The sequence below is a fragment of the Microtus ochrogaster genome, chromosome 7 (genome assembly GCF_000317375.1).
Source record: "Microtus ochrogaster isolate Prairie Vole_2 chromosome 7, MicOch1.0, whole genome shotgun sequence".
Lineage (NCBI taxonomy): Eukaryota > Metazoa > Chordata > Mammalia > Rodentia > Cricetidae > Microtus > Microtus ochrogaster.
In genome coordinates this window covers 24,963,623-24,979,864 of record NC_022014.1, presented here as the reverse complement: position 1 = coordinate 24,979,864, position 16,242 = coordinate 24,963,623, and positions in this window count along the sequence as shown.

Sequence of the window (16,242 nt, the reverse complement as noted above, 5' to 3'; positions counted from 1 at the left end):
TATTTAAAATATAATTGACAGGATACAGACCAATGTCCCACAGCACTTCCCCCTCTTTTTTTTTTAAAAAAAGCAAGTACTCTGAATCCAATATCCTTTGTTTAGCTTTTCTCCTGACCATTATCCATAACAACTTGTAACCAGCATTATAAACAAAGGAAAATATCCATAGTCCATTTTTTGGGAATGTGGGCCAAGTTTTCCAGGCTACTTCCTGCAGGTTGGAGGCTCTGATAATCTTATAGGGACCTAAAAAAAATTTAGAATTATGATTAAGTCATGACTGGAGTATCCTGTGAGGCTTGATCATCTCAGGCAGCAGTCTTGAATATGTTCATTTTTGGCTATTGTAAATGAGATGAGTAAAAATGAGATTTCTTTATCAGTGTATTGGCATATAGAAATCTATAGGCTTTTCATGTCACATTAACTTTATATCCTTCCACTTAATGAACATTTGATAACACCTAAGAGTGTTCTGGTGGAATCTATAGGGACTCTTATTTGAAGTAGCATTTCATCCATAAACAAGTCTTCAATTCATATATTTATTCATTTTATTTCCTTCTCTTGACCATTGCTCTAGCTAATTTCAAATGCTGTATTGAATAAGAGTGGAGATAATAGAGAGAACTCTCTTCTTTTTTCTTATTTTAACCTGTCAAGTTGTCTTAACTGGCAAGTTCTTGCCTGAGTTCTTGGGTTTAAAATTTTTCATTGAGAAATCCATTGTTGTTCTGATGGGACTGTCATTGTACATGACTAGGGCTTTCTCTCTGAAAACTTTTCAAACTTCTTCTTTATTCTGTGAATACACATACTATGACAGAAGTGTATTATTTTATGGTCCTGTCTATCTAGTGTCCTGTGTGTCTCTTTTACCTGAATGAGCATCTCTTTCCCTATGTTTGTGACCTTTTCCCCTATCAAGTTATGCCAGCACCATTTGTTAAATATGCTTTCTTTTTTCCATTTGATATTTTTTTTGCTTCTTTGTCAAAAGTCAGGTGTTCAAATGTGTGTGGATTAATATCCAGGTCTTTGATTAAGTTCCATTGGTTCTCCTGTCTGTTTTATGCCGATACCAGTCTGTTGTCAGTATTGCAGCTCTGTAGTAAAGTCTGAAGTCAGAAATTGTGATGCCTTCAGAAATTCTTGTGGCTACTCTTGGTTTTTTACTCTTCCATATGGAGTTGAGTACAGTTCTTTCAAGGTCTGTGAAGAATTTTGGTGGGATTTTGATGAGCATTGCATTGAATTTGTAGATTGCTTTTGGTAAGATTGCCATTTTTACTATGCTAGTTCTACCTATCCAAGAGCATGGGAGATCATTCCATTTTCTGGTGTCTTCTTCAATTCCTTTCTTCAAAGATTTAAAGTTCTTGACATACAAGTCTTCCACTTGTTTGGCTAGAGATACTCCAAGATATTTTATGCCATATATGGCTATTGCGAAAGGTGATGTTTCTGTGATTTCTTTCTCAGCCCATTTATCATCTGTGTACAGGAGGGATACTGATTCTTTTTTGAGTTAATTTTGTATCCTGCTATATTACTTAAAGTGTTTATGAGTTGTGAAGTTCCTTGATAGAATTTTTGGGGTTGCTTATGTAAGCTATCATATCATCAGCAAATAGTAAGAGTTTGACTTCTTATGTTCTGATTTGTATCCCCCTGATCTCCGTCTGGTATCTTATTGCTCTAGCTAGGACCTCAAGAACTCTATTGATTAGATATGGAGAGAGTAGACTGAAGAAAGATGCTTAAAAGAAATCCCACAAGCATTCACTCTATTTCTCACTATTACTATTAATGTGAGTAAGCTCATACTAATCTATTATCCCATCCAATTTTCCCTTTTTTTTCAAAGAGATCCCTGAGCCTATAAAATTCCCCCCAACACCCTACCATATACCAATTATAATCAACCCCTAAATGATGTCCCTAACCCTAAGAACAAACTTTGTTAGGAGAGGAAACATTGTCTTCTAGAATTACTTCCAGCTGTCATGGGGGCAATGTTCTTTCTATGGGATCCTGTGAAAATAAAATGATGGTTTAGTTCCAAGATTACTTTCTGGCATAATTGCAAATAGTCTCTGAGTATTTGGTAGGGTTTTTCTGAGCTTCCTATTTGCGTTCTGGCCAGAATATTGGGGAAAAAAGTACACCATTTCAGCTAATGAAGTTGGAACCATCTTGAGCAGCTGGTACCCAAAACAGGTCTTGTAGTAGCATTATGAGTATCATGACATCATATCAACCAGATGGAGTTGTTGTTGTGGGGCCCCATCTTCTTCCTGGAAACTTCAAAGATTACTGCAAAAAAAAAAATCATTGTTCAGTAGAAAACTTAAAATTTATTTATCTAGACATATACAGACATATATATTCAATGAAAGGTACGATACAGACAAAAATAGATATTAAGAAAAGTAAAGTTTTTTCTTAATTCTTTTTTCTTTCTGTCCCATATTATGGCTCCTGACATGAGATAGAAACTCTGAATTTTTATTTTAACAGTATGCTTGGATTTAGAGAGGGACAGAGCCAGTGTCCATATCCAAAGGAAGCACTATATATTCATAAATATACATATATGTATATGTTTTACCACCTGTACTTATTAGTCTTAATCGCTTTTCTTGATGATACTTATTGGATAGTTATTCTTCCATCTGCAGAATTCAAACATCTAGGGTTTCTTGAATTTTTGAAGATAAGAGTTTGGCTTCTTCTTTTCCAATTTGTATCCCCTTGATCTCCTTTTGGTGTCTTATTTCTGTAGCTAGGACCTCAAGAACTATATTTAATAGATATGGAGAGAGTGGACAACCTTGTCTTGTTCCTGATTTTAGTGGAATTGCTGGGAGTTTCTCTTCATTTAGTTTGACGTTTGCTGTTAACTTGCTGTATATTACCTTCATTGTGTTTAGGTATGTTTCTTGTATCTCTGCTCTCTCCAAGACTTTTATCATGAAGGGATGTTGTATTTTGTAGAAAGCTTTTTCGGCATCTAATGAGATGATCATGTGGTTTTTATTTTTCAGTTTGTTTATATGGTGGATTATGCTGACAGATTTCCATATGTTGAACCATCCCTGTATCTCTGGGATTAATCCAATTTAATCATGGTGATGATGGTTCTGATATGTCCTTGGATTCAATTTATCAGTATTTTATTAAGTATTTTTGCATCAATGTTCATGAGTGAGATTTGTCTGTAAATTCTCTTTCTTAGTAATGTCTTTCTGTGGTCTGAGATTTTTGGGACCAAATGCCCTGGATCAATGTTTAAAATCTGAATAGGCAAGAATTCCAATAAGAACACATAGTACTCAAACAGATTTAAGAAACTTTTATGGCCATTTGTGACAGGCGTTTGAATGGACAATCGGTATGTATAAGGATGGGAATGAGCGTATTGGTTTTATCTTTTTCAATGAAAAAATATAATTCTGTGGCCAGGCATGGTTTTCTCACTGAGTATAACATGTGAAGTCAATAGACAGAACAACATTGGATTAAAAGACTTTTACATTGCAGGCACACTGTCTGTATCTGGACTACATTCTTTTAATTTTTCCTATTTGTTTTTGCCATATTACTACAAAACTAGCAGAAAGCATTATGAAAGGCCTGATGGATCCCACAACTCCTTGGTCTTAAAGGCCATGCAAAATATATACACAATAGAACTGCTCCAACTTCACTGCCTCAGCATCTTCTGCACTGTGGACATGAAACAGGAAACACAGAGCCAGGGAACACAGGCTGCATGAGGACCCATCTATCTTACATCATGGTGGGGATCCTCAGCTTATACTTCTTAAATTTCAAGATTACTGAAGCTCAATTCTTGCTTTACATATATGAAACTTCCAAAGTATCTGCTGACCTTCCTAGAACAGATTTTCTGCTGGAAACCTGCAGCTTTTCTAATTAATTGGAACTAGGACGAGTGATACAGACTTAGCTGTGTGTGAGTGGTGCCATACAACTCCAGTGCTTTGGTGTATTTACTTATGCTTTTTAACATATTACCATGATATACTTAGAACGCTTATCTTTGGTTGCTAATTTTTATTTGACTTTCATTTTTTAAATAGTTTAATAGATACATAATCTCATCACTTTCCATCCTTCTCTACCTCCAGCCCCTCTCAGATACTATCCCTCCAACTTCTCCTATGCCTCCTATTCTCAAGTTATTAGCTCCTTTTATTTGATTATTATTGTTTTCTAATAGAGTCTTGAGGGTTTTTTTGCATAAAGGATTATACAATCTTAAAACAGAGTCAATTCTTTTTATTTTTCTATTTTTAACTCTTTCATTTCTTTTTCTTGTCTTATTGCTCCAGCTAAGACCCCAAGGACTATATTGAATGAGAGCAGAAAAAGTGACGCTCTGATCTCATTCCTATTAGTGGAAAGGCTTTGAGTTTTTCCCCCACTTAGTTTAATGTTATTAGAAAGCTGATGCATATAGCCTTCATCATTTCAAGTTATTTGCCTTCTGCTTTTAGTTTTATTCAATGCTTTAGCAAGTATGGGAATGTCAGACTTTTCAAAGTCATTTTTACCTCTATTGTGGTGGCCTAATCATGTGATTTCTACCTTTGAGTCTATTAATATGATGAATTATATTTACTGATTTGCATATGTTGAATCATTCTGCCATCCATTGAATGAAACCCACTTAGTCATCTCTGATGAGCTGTTGAATTTAGCTTCCAAGTATTTTATTGAGAATTTCTATGTTCATCAAAGATACCTGCTACAGTTTTATTGCGGTAGTGGCATCCTTATCCTCTTTTGCATCAGGGTGATACTAGTCTCATTAAATGTAATTTTCCTCACTTCTTCCTTTTCTATCTTATGAAATAACTGTGGGCATCAGTGTTAGTTTGTTTGAGGTCTTGAAGAAGTCAACAGTGACTATCTTGGACTATGATTTTCTTAGTTGGGAAATATTACTTATTTAATTCCATTGCCTTTTAAAGCTATATGAGTTTTTGAGTGTCCCTTTTATTTAATTTTTGTAGGTCAACATGTGTCTAGAAATTTATTCATTTCCCAGCCTACTGGAATAAATAGGTTTTTAAAGGATGCCCCAATTATCCTTTGGATTCTCTGACTATTATAATGTCTTCCTTTTAACTCTAATTTTATTAAATTTGGCCTTCCTTCTAGTTAATTTGACTAAATATTAGTCAATCTTATTTGTCTTTTCAAAGAAACTAATTTTTTATTTCACTGATTCTTCATATTGTTCTTTTCCCCCCATCTAGGTAACTTCTGCCCTGATTTCATTATTATTTATTATTATTTCCACCTTATTGATCTGGCCATAAATACAAGTAAAATTTTGGAATATGCAAAAAACTAGATAAAAGTTAAAAAATAGTATACTAAGCAAAGTAGTCAAGACTCAAAAAGACAACCATCCTGTGTTCTCTACTACCTGTGAATCCTAACTTCCAATTCTTTATATATAGATATCTATCTGGGAGTGAGAGAGGGAAGCTAACATAAAATAAAAAGAGGCTCATGAGATGGGAAAGCTTATTTTTAACAGAAAAAGTCATGATTGCTTGGCCTAGCATTTTATTGTATGAGAAATTTTAAATTAAGAACTCATAATTATGTTTTATTAGACCTTGCTATTCAAATTTATTGCCAGTTATACTTCTTCTTGGTAATGCTACTGAAAATGTTTTGATATTCTGTTTTCCACACTTGATTTAAGTATTCCTACTGTTTCATTTCTATGTTAATCTTGATACCTTTCATATTTCTTCAGTTTCCATTATGTTAATTTAAAAATATGTTCCATATTTCTGTGTTTTAGGTCTCTACTGTTTATTAGGTGACAGCAAATCATGCAAAAAATTAATAAAATAAGAAGATAAATATATGCAAAAGAGTCTAAAATACTCATATTTCATTCTGAAATTTTTATTTCACAACAGCAAAGTAATATTGATAAAGTATATTAAAAAGTAAAGACTTGCCTGCTGTAGTGGTGCATGTCTTTAGCCCCAGCACTCAGGAGACAGGGAAAAATAGATATCCTTGTGTTAAGGCCAATCAGATCTATGTATCAAGTTTCAAGCCACTGAGGGTACATAATGAGAACCTATATAAAAAGGGAGACCTCTAATTCCAGGTTGGGGGCATACCTGTAATTCTACAACATAGTAGGAAGGAGCAAGAGTGTTGAGAGCTTAAGGGCAGCCTAGGCAGAATAAGAATTTCTTTTTTAAAATGCCGTAAGATGGGTGTCTTCATCAAACCTCTCCCCTCAAGGCTCGGGGATTGAAAAAGGAAGCAAAAAGACTGTAAGAGCAAGATATGATGGATGGCTACAACAGGAATGGTGCACATGTGAACTCACAGAAACTATGACAGCATGTAATAGAACCCATACAGGTTCAAACCTGATGAAGTCCCAGCCCTGACGGGGGAAAGGACACAAAGTCCTACCTCAAGAAGCTCTTTGCAATTGATACTTGCTGTGAAGGGGGGGGATCAATTTTCTCTGAAGGAATACAACTGAGTATAGCAATCACACTCCAGGGCAGGTCTAATGCCCAGGAGTAGCTGCCAACACAAAAAATACTCAGTTTTTTGGGGGGGTTTTGGTGTGTGTGTGTGTGTGTGTATGTGTGTGTGTGTGTGTGTGTGTGTGTGATATTTGTGTGCACTTTTGATTTTGTTTTGGTATTTTAACTTTATTGATTTTCTTCTTTCTTCTCTTTTAGTTTGTCTGTTTTGATTTTCATATTTTATTGTTTTTTATTGTTTTGTTGTTTTTTCTCTTCTTGGAGAGAGAGAGAGAAAGAACATGGAGTTGGGTGGGCAAGGATGTGAATAGGGGCTGGGGGGAGTTGTGGGAGGGGAAAGACTATGATCAAAATATGTTATATAAAAAAGGGTTTAAGTAAAACAATTTAAAAGGCCATAATGTGTCTCTAAAAGTGACATGTGAATATATAGATAGACTATTCCATGGCCCTCATCTGAAAGGATCGCTATTGCTACACTGTCATTGTTGGAGCCCACAAGACTATACAGTAAATGTACAGCTGACAGATCAAGGCCCCTGATATGTCACTCCCCTAAAAGTCAACCTATAAATTTAGCATTGTTCTAAGTAAAGTTGCAATGGGAGAAAATTCCAATTGGCAAAATGAAGCTGCAGTTAAAGTGGAGAAGAAAATTTGAGTCTGAGAGATGAAAGTCATGATGGAGCCTTTCCAGAATGAGATGTGGGAGCTAGTGTGAAATGGTAGATGATGTCACAGAACACAAAGTTCAGAAGCAGATGTAAATACACATGCACAGTCAATACTTGATAAAGGGCCATTTCAAATCACCAGGCATGTTCCCAGATCACAGAGTACATTAAAAGTCATGAAAGAAGGAATGAAAAGTGTTGATTATATTTCAAGTATACCAGCAAAGGCAGAAGTTATAACATAAATGTTTGCATGATTAGATACATAAAAAAAATTCCTCACAAAGAGCACCACTGGGCAGGCGAGATGGCTCAGAAGATAGAAGTGCTTCCTGTGTGAGCCTACAGACCTGAGTTTGAGCATAAGAACACAGTAGAGATGGAAGGAGAGAACAAACTCCACATATTGCCCCCTGACCTTCACGTGTGTATGTACGTGCACACACACTCACTTACACACACACACACACACCATAATTCTTAAAGCACAGTTATCATTAAAGAGAGGGGAGGATAATGTTTTCAATGTCTGAGATGCAGTGCTGATATTTGTGCTAATATAAAAAGAATCTCTTAGTCTTAACTTATAAGAACCATAAACTAAAGCAGAAAGGGAAAAGTGGTTTTCACTCTGTTGTAAAGATTCCAACAACTGACCATCTCAAAGAGTTATCTAGTAATAGGAAAGCATTCTTCTCACGCCAGAATGTCAAACAAGCCAAGTGCCACAATCTGTCCAATTAAAAACTTGTCATAATTCAAAAATGAAATACTTTCAGACGGCAATAGATGAACTGAAATATATCTATTAAGTGAGGTCATCTGAGTTCAGAAAGAGAAACACCACATATGATCTCTTCACCTGTAGATCAGAGTTGTGCAAAGGCCTGTCAAGCCACAGCTAGGGTTGAGGTCTGGCTGAGTAAGGAAATCATGATGCAGCTATCAGACGATGTACCCAGTACAAACTGTGAAACAATACACACATCCATATGAAAAATAAAAAATAAGATGGCAAGAAGACACAGCAAACAGAATTAAGGAGGAAGCTGCAATGCCAGTAACCAGACAAAAGTGAAAGAAACATGGTGCCTTATGTTTGCAAGGGGATTGGTTGGCTTAAACCCAGATAGCTTCATTGCTTAAATTATTTTTAATATGTCTGATTAACACATTAATACAAAATAAGTTTTGTTGTTACATTTTCACACGTGCATAGAACAGGCACCCCCTCCCTTCCACCTAGAGCATGACTAACGAGTCTTGCTAACAACTACTGTAACCACCTGTGGCTAATTAGCCTCTCCAGTCTCTGAAGAACTGGTTTCCTGCAGCCTAAGGACCAAAAAGAAAGTAAATCTTGTCTGGATATCCCTTCCCTCTGGCCTTATTAGCAGAGATACAAAAGACATCACACTTCCCCAGTCTTCTCTCAGCCTTTGGGCTGTAGTATCCTGAACCCTCACTAGGGAGCTAATTAAAGGATTCTGCTTGTAAACTTTCAGGACTTCAGTCCCCAGTCCTGGCTCTTTCTGTCTCTGGGGGAACCATTGCCAGTTGGATGCCTTCCAAGTCCCTGCAGAGCTAAAGAAGTTAGTGAAGCCTTTCAATTAGTCTCTTCTTGTCTAACACATCACAATATGTTAGAGTTAGAGACTCAGGAGATTAGCCAATGCTCCTTCCCATGTGTATGTTCGATGGCTGGCTAGTTTCTACAGACCTGTGCCTTCTACTAGTTCATTCAAAGAAATGAAGTTAAGTTTGGTACAAAGACCATAGCACCATCTGGGAGGGCTGGAGTGGGTATCTGGTGAGAGATGCTTCATGGGTAAGTCCCTGCCCTGATCTTCATTAAAGAAAGAATCACAGACTCTAAAAAAATAGCTACTCTCTCAATTCAAACCCAATGGAATCTTCACATCTACACTACTCCAAACATCAACTCAATAATTCTGCCACTCAAGTCATTGAATCCTATGAATGATCATTTGAAGGACTCATTATGAATCCTACTTCATAGTTGAGAAAACTAAAGCCTAGAGAATTGTCAGTATTGTCAGATGAGTAGTAAGGAGCAGTGTTTAGCCAGCACCCACTTCTCCCAATTCCTCATCCAATGCTGAGGGACCCAAGAGCATCAGGGACCAGAGTCTTCAAGCTAACTCCCTGCCACATGGAAGATGCCACATTCACAGTAGCCTTCCCTTCCTAAATATTATATTCTAAAATGGATGATACGTAGATACCAAATAAAGGTCTGCACTCTGTAGGATCGCAGAAGCTTTATTTCCCCTAATTCTGTAAGCAGAGCTAAGCACCTTCAACTAGCATTCCAATCCCTTCTTGCCCTTGCTTCTTTGTTATGGTTATGGCTGCCTCCCAGGCCTCCACATCTCTGCCTGGCTCACTGTAAGCACCTCCAATCAGAGAATCTGTTAGGGTGATTATTCTGCCAGCCCCTATCCATCAGAGATCCACTGTGCATGAACAGTTCCTGGGTTTACACACGGCTCTTAATATCATTTCCTGAGTATTCAGTTTCCCATAGCACTCTATGTGGGTCTAAGCATTTACCATGGATAAAAATAAATAAATAAATACAGATAGATAGATAGATAGATAGATAGATAGATAGATAGATAGATAGATAGATAGATAGATAGACCTAAGATCTAAGCCTTGGGAGAGACTAAGGCTTAAAGAGGCTGAACTAGAATTGAGGTCTCCATGTGTCATGTTAAGGCTTTCTTCATTCTTATTTACTACCTTTTATATTTCTGAAGCTCCTTGTACCTCTTAAAGGTATAACATTTTTGCAGTTCTTCAGTGGTTTTCTCAATTCAAGGAAGGAGGCAGTCTTGATGAACTGGAAGGCATTCCTCCAGGATATTTTTCACTTGTTTGTGTGTTATATTTCTATCACTTTCTGAACGTAGCACTATGCCTTATTGGTGCGGGAGAATTGTCTGTATTCTGTCAATCATGTTATAAATAAACACTGATTGGCCAGGCAGGAAATATAGGTGGGAAAACCAGACAGGAAGTAGAAATGATGTAATGAGAACAGGAGAATTCTGGGAAGGAGGAAGTTGATTCCTCCCACTCCTGCCCAGACCACAGAAGCAGGAGGATGTGAGCTGCCCCACTGAAAAAAGGTATTGAACCACATGGCTAACACAGATCAGAAAAAATGGGTTAATCAAGATGTAAGAATTAGCCAGTGGGAGGTTAGAGCTAATGGGCCAACCAGCTTTATAACTTATAGAGACCTATGTGTAATTTTCTCTGGGACTAAATAGCTGGGGGTACCAGGCGGGACAGAAAACCCCAACAAACAAACCAGCCCCCTCATATTAATCCTTATAATCTTCTCTTATTACTATACACCTATTATGACTCATTATTATCATACCTTACTATAATAATCATTTATCATTATCCCCTTTCACTAATATGATGCATCATTATGCCATATGTGAATATGACCATTCACAATTACTATCCCATTAGTAAAATAAGATGTGATCTCTCCTGTTAAATGTCACCAAACACTTTCTTATTGATTCAAGGCCTACTTGATAGAATGGAACTCATATCTGGTACTATAAACCTAGCCTAAACTAGTGGTCAGATATGTCATCAGCTTGAGGGGAAATCTACTATTATTATTTTGAGACATGGTATCAAATTGCTTTCTCATACCTAATCATTATACACATACATTAGTACAGTTCTCAGAAGAAGAGGTGGAAAGATTGTAAGAGTCTAAGGCTGGGAAAGACTACTGGAAAGTAAGGTCTTCTGGGGATGACAGGGTAATTGCATTCACGAACACACAGCAGCTGTGGCTGCCTACACAAGGCCTGCAGAAAAAGAAGAGTCAAAACTCCAGCATGGACTGGTGAGGAGCTCATGAAGTTCCATCCCTAGCTGAGGTAGGCAGAGTCAGTTTCTCCTGGGATGTGGCTCCTGGTAGACTGTCCATCTGTCAGGGCATGGTCCTATACCCATGAGCATAAAGGAGGCACTAATTTAACTCAGGCAGGGGTGTGTGTGTGTGTGTGTGTGTGTGTGTGTGTGTGTGTGTGTGTAGAAGGAAAGACCATCTGAATTTAGAAAGATAAGTGAATATCATCCAGTGTGCAATGTAGCAGAGGAGGAATTAAGGAGTGGTAAATGAATATCATCAAAATACACATATACATGTATGAAATAATACATTCAAATACATTTTTAAAAATTACCATTTATGCCAAAGTCAAGAATCTTGTCCCTATTATACCAAATTCAATAGTTGCTTTTACAACTTCAGAAGAAATTTTCTTTCTAAAAATGTCCCTCTCAGAATCTTCAAGTTGACTTAGTTGGACCAGAACCTCTGCTGTGAAATTATGTCTTCTAAATATAATGGGGAAGCTGTACCCATGAACTTACAACAATATGGTCATCGAAACAAGACCTGCATATTGATATCACCAGTCAACATGCCAACACAGGTGGAGGAAATCTCACAAGGCCCTACCCCTAGATGAGGAGCTACAGGCAATTAATGTTTGCTCAGGGAGGGAGAATCAGTTTTTCTCATGAATGAGCCCCTAATTGGTTATCCAATACCAAGTGGTCAGCCCTAAAAACAAACAAATGTCAGCACTAAATAAACTCAGATAGTTGTATTTATGTATTTACTCATTTATAAGAATATGTATAAAAATAATAATTAAAGAAAAGTAAGTCATGAATTTGAGAGAGGAATGGCAATACAAAAGGGACTGGATGGAGGAAAGGGGGAAAGTGATGTAGATACAGTACACATATATGAAATTTTAAAAGCATTTTTTAAGCTGGTTCAGTGGATAAAAGCACTTGCCTCCTACCTAATGACTTGAATTCAATCCCTGGGAACCACATGGTAGGACAGAACCAACTTTACAAGTTATCTTTTGGCCCCCACACATGAGTCATGGCACATGTGGACACGTGCATACACACATAAATGAACAAGTATATTTATAAATTTTAATTTCTTTGCATCTTCATTTTCTCCTGATATTGGACCCAGTAAGGTACTTTGAAAACATCAAATGGTTTTGGTTTCACTGGAGTCCTAGGTAAAAGGCAAATTTCTTTTCATAAGTAGTGCTTTCCATTGTCAGTTCATCTACAAACTGCATGAATTTCAACTATCTACCAGCATTCTTCTGTGTGTTTGGAAGACACACTATTATGGTAAAATTTAGATCCTGACCTTTAGGGCTATATCATCATGTTGAAGAGAGCAAAAATGTGCTACAATAAATATAGACATTATTGCCGTGCCATCTTGCTGTGTGAGCCTGCTCCCAGCAAATGGGTCACCAGAGTCACTTCTGGGAGACTGTGGTTGAGAGATAAAGACTGAGTGGAGAAGCACTGAAGGAAGGAGACCTTGCACATCTTACAAAAGTCTAGAATTTAAGTGATAGAAATAAATTGGTAGCTTTGGAGGATAAAGTGCAATGGGGCATATATTACTTTGTGAGCAACAGCAGTGAGTCAGGGTTGGGGAGCACAGGGTTCGGGAGCTATTGCAAGAGCCCTGAGAAGACATCTCAAGACAGACTGGGAAGGCCCATGGAGGGTTTCAGCTTCTCTGGAACTGGAATTCTCAATAGCTGTTGGCTACCATGTGGAATATCATGTGCTCTTAACTACTGAGCCATCTCTTTAGCTCTTAATACTATGTCTATTTAGCATAATAATAATAGGTTCTCCCATAGAACCTATGACCTATCTAACCAGGTACATGGCTCAGTTAACAATGGTAGAAATGTGTTCCATCTTAAGGAGGAGGCCTTATGTGACAGCATGGATAAGACTTGCATAAGCTCAAGTTACCCAAAATCCCAACCTGAATGTGGAAGTGGGGTGGGGCAGACACAAAATCTCACCACTAGCTGAGGAGCTATTGGCATTTTATACTTGCTGGGAGAGGCAGAGTCGGCTTTCTGTTATCACCAGACCCTTGGTAGGTCAACCACGCTCCAGGGTCGCTCCCGAGATTATGTTGAGCAACATAAACTGGACTTGATAAGGAGAAAATAAAAAAAGGAAACTCAAAGTTGGGTGGATAGGGAGGTGAGGAAAGAGAGTGAACATAAAAGGAGTTGGGAGAGGGGGTGAATGTAATGAAAATACATTGTGTGAAATTCTCTAAGACTTAAAAATATTTTAAGTATGAGTGTAAAGGAATCCAGCCAAATACTCAGCAGAACCCATTAGATATCTGACTTTTAAAAATAGCAGTAGATACCGTTTGATTGAAATCCATTTGACTGGGAAATATCCTCAGATTTCCAGACAGTTAGTAAACATGCCAGTAAGATTAGTCACACTTGGCTTCTTGGCCAGAAAGTGGCTAACAGAATAAGTGTGAAAGATGACACACTACAATTCAGGTTCACTGACAGCACCTTCCTTGGTTTCAACCAGCTACAAGAGTCCCAAATTGTAGTGCTTAGCCCCTAATAGAGGGAAATCAATGACTCCTCTGAGTTTCCCTTAATAATAACCCCATATTTACAAATTATATATGCAGATATATTAGAGAGTTCACTATATGTCAATATATTTTGTTATTAAAAATAAGAGCTACTACTTCTTAAAGATGCTTTTCACAAAATGAAAATGTGTCACTCTTTAGTAGATGGGCTGTGAGAATGTGTTCATTATTGGTTTCATTCATGAGTTAGGAGGTGAGTGTGGTTAGGAGAGAAAGTCTCTAATAATGTTGTTCTGCAATGGCAGGATGCTCTGACTGCTTATAGGATATCAAACACCAATTTGACTTTACCCTTAACCTATTTTAACATGATTCTTTTAAGAAATATATTAGAACAGTTATAGATTATTGATTAAGGCAACCAATTATTTTTATTTATTAACATTTTAAGTAAAGGTATTTGAACAATCATCAAGTATTTCATCTATAAAACAAATCACACTTATTATCCTTACCCTCTTAGATTGATAGTGTTGTCTTGAAGTCCAAATATGATAGAAAATAAAAAGTGTTGTTTGTGAATTAGGAACTCTACATAGAATAGGCCTGGCCATTTGGGATACTAGTAAGCATTAGGTGAATGAATAACTGAAATGAATAGATAAATAGATGATAGATATAGAAATGGTTAGGTATATAATTGATGCATAGAGATAAATGATAGATAGATAGATAGATAGATAGATAGATAGATAGATAGATAGATGATAGACAGATAGATAGATTTAAACCTTACAATTGGGTAACCCTGGCTTTCAGGGATTAAAATTATCCTTGATTCAGTAAGTGTTTAATCCATAGGATTTATAATGAAGTTATAAATACTATTGTTGTGATTAAACTGTTTTATTATAATTTTCTTCATGAGTTTCTGGAGGGCAGGAACAGTACGTCAATTTTTTTTATTTTTATTTTTTATTGAGAAAAGGAAAAAAAGTTTCCAGCCTCCTATTTCCCTCCCCCTCCTCCCACTCTTCTCCCCCTCCCCCCCCTCCTCTCCCCCTCCCTCTCCAGTCCAAAGAGCAGTCAGGGTTCCCTGCCCTGTGGAAAGTCCAAGGTCCTCCCACCTCCGTCCACATCTAGGAAGGTGAACATCCAAACTGGCTAGGCTCCCACAAAGCCAGAACATTAAGTAGGATCAAAACCCAGTGCCATTGTCCTTGGCTTCTCATCAGCCCTCATTGTTCGCCGTGTTCAGAGAGTCCGGTTTTATCCCATGCTTTTTCAGTCACAGTACGTCAAATTTTTAAACAATGCAGTGAATCAGCTTTTCCACAAGGTTGTTGACAAGGAAAATGATGGCATAGTAACAGTGACAGATATGTTACACTAGCCCTATTCCTTCAGTAAACACTTCAGTGGCTGCTTTTTCTTAGTAAACACATATATCACTATATAGGAAATCAAGCATCTCTCTTATCGCTGTGGCAATTTTCTTGGTCTTGTGTCTCACTCTATGGAGAATCTCTTCATTATTAAGCATATTAACCACAGTCCTCTATTGTCGGTGTTTGCCCAGCAGCACCATAACACATATTCCTCTTATATTCAAAAAAAATTATTAAAAATCTTAGTCTTTCTTAACAATATGTTTCTCCTTTGGACCCCTCCTTGCATAGTCTGTGGTCTTCTCTGGGAAGCCATCCTCATCTACAATCTTCACTTTCAGACTTCCATTCCCTGGATCTTCCCTCTGTCTCCATCTCCTTTCCACCAGGGCTTCAAAACTCACCTGATACCCAAAATGACTTCCTTCCTAATAGGACGGCAGGTGCCCACTTGTCTTTAACATGTGACTCAATAGCCATCTTCATCGTTAAGAAGGTTATAAGCAGTTTTGAATTTATAAGAATAAAGATGAGCTTCTTTATATTTTCTCTTATAAAAATATTTTCTAATATTATTCTTAAGACAGCATATTTAATTTTGCTAATGCTTAATTTCAAATAAGGGAGTAATGGATTATAATATTTAGCATCTAAATAGGTAAAAAAAAAACGAATAATCAACTAGAAATATCAGTTACTTCAATCTTTTCTGAGCCTCAATCTAGCCAAATGTTTTTAAGTGTCCTAGAGTTCATGTCCTTTGACTCAGAGCCCCTCCTCATAGGTTTCTGTCTTCTTAGAGTTCATACCATTTGCCCCAAGGACCCTCATTGTGGGTTTCTGTCTTCAGTCATTGAAAGAGTGTGCACAGATGAACAGCATGCCATGTAGCCCAGATTATTTAAACCAGAAGATTCACTAATGACAGATGATTAAATACATTTCATCCCATCTACTGAAAGAAATATGCTGCCGCTGGAAAAGCTCACAATTAACCACCTGTGTTATCAAGTTTGCCTACATTAGTGAAGTTGTGGAGTGTTAGGTATAAAACAATTCCAATCTTTATAAATATATATCATGCGTAAAAGCATTTTAATAATTATATATCAACGTCCATATGGCTATCTGTAAAT